Below are 7,034 nucleotides of genomic sequence, written 5' to 3' on the forward strand. Positions count from 1 at the left end.
TGAAACCCTTAAGGCACAGCAAAAGAAGAAGAGTCCTGTTGGATCAGGCGGCTGGCGCCTTGAGCCCAGCATCCTCTTCGCACATTGGCCAGCCAGTTTGTCCCGATAGGGAGTCCCCACCCGCCCAGCAGGATTCGAACTGGTGTTCAGAAACGTCGCAGGCAGAGCAGAGCCATCGTGGCTAACAGATTCTTATTGCCTTCTCCTTCTCCATGGAGTTGTCCCAATCTTTTTTTTTTTAACTAACATTTTCATTTTCGTTTTATTAAGTCTAAAACCGGCTATTTGTCCAAATTCCTCAATCCTGTCCAGTTCTTCTACCGTTATTACTAAATTGTCAGCAAAGGCTTTCAATTTATATTATTTGGATCCAACTCTAATTCCTTTTATGGGACCCAGGTGGCGCTTGCTGATCAGAAGGTCGGCGGTTCGAATCCCTGCAACGGGGTGAGCTCCCATTGCTCGGTCCCAGCTCCTGCCCACCTAGCAGTTCGAAAGCACATCAGGGACTGGTTCGACGGTCTAAACCACAGAGCCTAGGGCTTGCCGATCAGAAGGTCGGTGGTTTGAATCGCCGCGATGGGGTGAGCTCCCGTTGCTTGGTCCCTGCTCCTGCCAACCTAGCAGTTTGAAAGCATGTCAAGTGCAAGTAGATAAATAGGGACCGCTCTGGTGGGAAGGTAAAGGGTGTTTCCGTGCGCTGCTCTGGTTCACCAGAAGCAGCTTAGTCATGCTGGCCAAATGACCCGGAAGCTGTCTGCGGACAAACGCTGGCTCCCTCGGCCTATAGAGCGAGATGAGCGCCGCAACCCCAGAGTCGGACACGACTGGACCTGATGATCAGGGGCCCCTTTACCTTTACCTAATTCCTTTTACATTTTCATTCACCCTTATATTTCTCGTCAGGACTTCAAGGACTGTTATAAAGAATAGTGGTGACAACGGACACCCCTGTCTTGTTCCTTTTGTAATTTCAAAGATATCTGTTAAGAAGAAGAAGAAGAAGAAGAAGAAGAAGAAGAAGAAGAAGAAGAAGAAGAAGAAGAAGAAGAAGAAGAAGAGGAGGAGGAGGAGGAGGAGGAGTTTGGATTTGATATCCCGCTTTATCACTACCCGAAGGAGTCTCAAAGCGGCTAACATTCTCCTTTCCCTTCCTCCCCCACAACAAACACTCTGTGAGGTGAGCGGGGCTGAGAGACTTCAGAGAAGTGTGACTGGCGCAAGGTCACCCAGCAGCTGCATGTGGAGGAGTGGAGACACGAACCCAGTTCCCCAGATTACAAGTCTACCGCTCTTAACCACTACATTATTCACTATTAATCTAGCTTTCTGTTCTGAATATATAGCTCGACCTATACCCTTGAGAAAAGATTGTCCTACTAAGGTATATCCATCAACTCCAAATTCTTTTTCATAAAATTCCATGAAATGTTATCAAAGGCCTTCTCTGCCCAATCTCTTCCAAAACCATTCCTGTTATGGACCACCACTGCCTCCTGTTGCAGGGAGTTCCACAGTTTAACTAAGCGCTGCATGAGGAAGGGCTTCTTTTTATCTGTTTTGAATCTTTCAGCATTCAGCTTTAGTGGATGTCCATGAGATCCAGTCTTAGAAAGGAAGGATAAAAACTTTTCTCTGCTCACTTTCTTTATTTTCTTTATTTTATTTTTTTATGTTGTTCAGTTATATACATTTCAATAGTTTTCCAGTCATTTTAACATTTCAAATCTCGACTTCCTTCCTCCTCCTCTTTCTGCGGTTCCTTAATTTTGTTTTTATCATTTCCTGCATATTCTAAATTAACTTAATATTTTATTCATCTACTTTTAAGTATTTACTGTTATGAAACTCTTATGAAATACATTTTACAATAATCCTGCCAGTGTCCTTATCTGTTTACAATTTATGTGTACATATTCAATAAACCATTTCCATTCTTTTATAAAAAGTTTGTTAACTGGATTTCTTATTTTTTCGATAAGTTTTGCCATTTCAGCATGGTCCATAAGTTTTTGTATCCATTCCGTGGGACTTCTTCTTCTTTCCAGTTTTGGACAAATAACATTCTTGCCACTATAGTCACATTGTTGTTGTTGTTTAGTCGTTTAGTCGTGTCCGACTCTTCGTGACCCCATGGACCAGAGCACGCCAGGCATTCCTGTCTTCACATACATGAATAAATTCTATATTCTTTAGGTAGTTCTGTCCCTATAATTCCCAAGAAAAAGGCTTCTGGGTGTGTGTGTTTTTAAACAAATGTTACTTTTAAACAGCTTTTTCAATTCATTATATATCATTTCCCAGGGAGCTTTAATTTTACTGCAAGACCACAACATATGATAGAAAGTACCTTCTTTCTCTTACTCAATTTTGATTTATACACTTGCCAGTTTATTTGGTGCTAGATACCATCTATATCACATTTTCATATAGTTTCATCTATATCACATTTTCATATAGTTTTCTCTTAAACCATAGCATGCTGTAAATTTTATATCCCTATTCCACAATCGTTCCCACGCTTCCATATCTATATTATAACCAATATCTATTGCCCAATGTGTCACTGAAGATTTTACTTGTTCATCCTATGTCTCCCAATCCAATAATATCTTATACATTTTAGACAGCACTTTAACATTTCTCTGCCAACTTTCTCCCTGCAAGGCATAATTTTATACACTTCTAACTTGTCATCTCTTGCTCATCTTTTCTAAGAGGCCCCAAATGTTGTAATCTGCCTTCCTCTGGGAGACTCCAGCCCTTTTCTGAACCTTTCCCAACTCTACAATATCCTTTTTGAGGCGAGGCGACCAGAACCGTACGCAGTATTCCAAAGGCAGCCACATCACAGATTTGTATCATAGCATTATGATACTGGTAGCTTTATTTTCAATCCCTCTCCTAATCATCTCTGGCATGCAGTTTGCCTTCTTCACAGCAGCTGCACACTGAGTCAACATCTTCATAGAGCTATATAATTTTAATTAAATTTTCTGTTTTACAATTTAAAACACTCATTTCACATCCTTAAAATATCAACGATTTCCCCTTCTTCTCTTTCCATGGTTCATTTTACATATCATAAATCCCTGCATATCTTACAAAAACTAAACCATTCAGTATTCCATTATTACAGCCATCTAAGCTTATTTACACTGTAGAATTTATCTTAATGCTGCCAGCATTTTCAGCTGTACACAATTATTTCCCATATATATTCAATAAACATTTTCCAATCTTCTTTAAACATATGTTCCCTCTTGTTCTCTTATTCTATATGTTAAGTTTGCAAGTTGCACATATTCCATAAGTTTAAGTTGCCATTCTTTGGTTGGGACCTCACTCGTTTTCCATTTTTGGGCTAACAAAACAAGGGGCGCAGTATTGGCATACATAAATAACCTTTTTTGACACCTGGGGATTTCAGTCTAAATTATCCCCAACAGAAAGGACTCTGGATTTTTTTTTGGGGGGGGGGAGTACTTTTAAACATTTTTTTCAATTCATTATGGATCATTTCCCAGTACTCTTTTACCCTTTTACAAGGGTACACCTGGCTTGAGAGCAGTACATGTGAAAAGGATCTAGGAGTCTTGGTAGACCGCAAACTTGACATGAGTCAGCAGTGTGATGCAGCAGCTAAAAAAGCCAATGCAATTCTGGGCTGCATCAATAGGAGTATAGCATCTAGATCAAGGGAAGTAATAGTACCACTGTATTCTGCTCTGGTCAGACTTCACCTGGAATACTGTGTCCAGTTCTGGGCACCACAGTTCAAGAAGGATACTGACAAGCTGGAACGTGTCCAGAAGAGGGGCAACCAAAATGGTCAAAGGCCTGGAAACGATGCCTTATGAGGAACGGCTTAGGGAGCTGGGTATGTTTAGCCTGGAGAAGAGAAGGTTAAGGGGTGATATGATAGCCATGTTCAAATATATGAAAGGATGTCATATGGAGGAGGGAGAAAGATTGTTTTCTGCTGCTCCAGAGAAGCGGACACGGAGCAATGGATTCAAACTACAAGAAAGAAGATTCCACCTAAACATTAGGAAGAACTTCCTGACAGTAAGAGCTGTTCGGCAGTGGAATTTGCTGCCAAGGAGTGTGGTGGAGTCTCCTTCTTTGGAGGTCTTTAAGCAGGGGCTTGACAGGCATATGTCAAGAATGCTTTGATGGTGTTTCCTGCTTGGCAGGGGGTTGGACTGGATGGCCCTTGTGGTCTCTTCTAACTCTATGATCCTATGATTCTATGATTCTAAGCCCACCACCACATATGAAAGAACGTTCCCTCCACCAGTCACCGCCAGTTCTGACCCCATGAGCATATTAAGAGTTTTTGTTTTTTTTGCTCCAACATGCATCACTTTACACTTGTTTACATTTGCTATTTTACTCCCCATTCACTCAGTTTGGAGAAGTCCTTTTAGGAGCTCTTGGACTTGGAGAAGTCCTTTTAGGAGGGAACCAGGCAGAGGGCCTTCTCGGTGGTGGCGCCCGCCCTGTGGAACGCCCTCCCATCAGATGTCAAAGAGAGAAACAGCTACCAGATTTTTAGAAGACATCTGAAGGCAGCCCTGTTTAGGGAGGCTTTTAATGTTTAATAGATTATTTTATTTCATTTTTCTGTTGGAAGCCGCCCAGAGTGGCTGGGGAAACCCAGCCAGATGGGCGGGGTATAAATAAATTATTATTATTATTATTATTATTATTATTATTATTCACAATCTCTTCATTTTACTGAATGAACAATTTAGTATCATCACTCCTAACTCTTATGAATAAGTTTAAAAGCATAAGCCCCAATACCAATCCTTTGGGGGACTAACTTTCTACTTCTCTCCATTTGGAGAACCGCCCATTCAGTGCGCAAGCTAGGCGCCGGCACATAGGGGTGCCTGCCGCTGGGGATCTCTGGGCCCCAGAGCCTGGCCTGACCTTGTCGCTGGGCCCCTGGGTGAATGGCCACCTGGGCAGCATGGTGGGGGGGGGTGCCCGCCAAGGGCCGTGGTGGCTGGCTGGGCTCCCCCCTGCATGGCGGCTGTTCACTGCCCTGGGTGCCAGCAAAAGACAGTATGCCACTGCGTTCCACTGCTGAACAGCTCTCAGTGGGGCAGCACATTTGCAAATCTAAGCAGGGTCTGGTGTGGTTTCAAATTGGATGGGGGGCATGTGTTGAAATTCTTGTATTGTTGGGGGGGGGACTAGATGACCCCCTTCCAACTCTACGATTTGAATGCTTTTTATTGGAAATCAAAAGAGGTAGATAACCCTGCTTTCACTGCACCCCAGCTTTCGAAACACTCTCTCTCCCATAATAAAAAAGAAGGGTATGTTTAACCCCAAATTTGCCTGAAAATTCAGGGGTCTTCTTCTTCTACAAGTCCCACTCTGCCTTTTAGTCATCCCTCCCCCAGCGCTTCAATCTTTTTTCTTTTTTAAAAAAGTTACTATTATTTTGTTTTCCTGACAGGGGTCCTGTAGTTTTCAGGAGCTGAACAACGGGTTGGAAATCCTTTCCAACGCAGCTGTGGATTTTGACATTTGAGGGCACAAGAGACTCTCTTAAGAGCTGGAGGACAGGCAGGAAATCAACAGGTGTCAGTTTTATCCTGGACTGGAAGCTCCTTCTGTTGATTTTCTGCCTGGCCGTGTGGGTTTTAGGAGCTTTTGGAATCCAAACCAGCCCCTCAAAAGGCCTGGTTTCTCTTCATCTCCCACAATGCTTTTCAGCCTTTCCAAACCACAGCTTTAAGAGGCGGAAGGGGATTTCCTCTTTCTTCCAACCACACGAATTTCCTATTTTTTTGCCCCCTCGATGATTTTTTCCCCCTTCCTCAGGCAGAGAAATTCAGGTTTCTGCCTCTTATCAGCTTGTCAGGATTCCTGGCTCCTCTGAGTCTAAGAGGATGATGATGATGATAATAATAATGATAATAATAATAATAATAATAATAATAATAATGTCTAGTGGCTAAAGCAGGGCTCTTGCGCCTCTCAACACCGCCCTGGCAGGCAGAAATTCAACAGATGGAGGCAGAATTAAAGCTGCACCTGTTGATTGCCTGCCTGCCTTCCGCGCTCTGCTCTTAAAGGCTTCCCGGACTCCTGGGTTCGCGGGAGGCGGGGGGGGGTGAGGGTCCTCCAGAACTCCTGGGTTCTTTTTTGGGAGCGGGGAGGTTAAGAAAAAATATCTGCTTTTCTGCTTTTTTTGTGCAAGGCGCTGGCAGTGACCAGAGTTATATAGTTATATAGAGCAGGAGGAAGGAGCGGGGGGGGGAGCTGGGGCGCTTGTGCAACACAATTGTGCAAAGGTTATTGAGTGTGTGTGGTTCTGGACTGTACCATCTCTGCCTCCCATTTTGGGTGGAGCTCCTTCCCTAAAGAAATGACTCACCCCTGCCACCAAACTCCCTCCTTCCCCCTCTTGACCGAAGTTGATGGCTAAGATTGAAATTAGCATTTCCTCCCTGCAATTAATAATATTGTTTGTTAAAGGCATGGAAGAGGGGGGGGGTGAGTACCTTCCAGAAACTTGGTACTGTCCCGGTATCACCCAATCCCCACTGATCCCCTCAATAATCCTCCCCTGGGCTGGGAGGGAACATACCCTCCCCAGCAGAAATTTTTTTCCTTAAACGAGAAATCCCCCCCTTTACTTTAAAGAAACAAAACACTAGGGTGGAGTTTTTGCCTCTCCCCCCAGAAAAAGGTCACTTGGTCTTTCCCGGATACCCCCTCTCCCAACACTGGTCTCTCCCAGGCTAATCCAGTTGGTACGTCCCTCTCTTTTAAAAAAAGAAACTTTCATAGAAAGGAAGGGTCCATATCCACTCCTTTTCCCATTTAGTCTCTTATCCTTCTGAACCCCCACCTCGGTTGGATCAACCCTGCTCCCACTCTTCCTTTCCTCCTCCCAGCGCCACCCCTCCGCGAGTGGGCGCCACTTGGTATCTCCCGCTCTGTTCCCTCCCCCCGCCCATCTCCGAAGAGTTCGCTTCGCTCGCGTCCGGCTCTGGGCGCGGCGGCCGCGC

The sequence above is a fragment of the Zootoca vivipara genome, chromosome 12 (assembly GCF_965207765.1).
Source record: "Zootoca vivipara chromosome 12, rZooViv2.hap1.1, whole genome shotgun sequence".
In the NCBI taxonomy this organism is placed as follows: domain Eukaryota; kingdom Metazoa; phylum Chordata; class Lepidosauria; order Squamata; family Lacertidae; genus Zootoca; species Zootoca vivipara.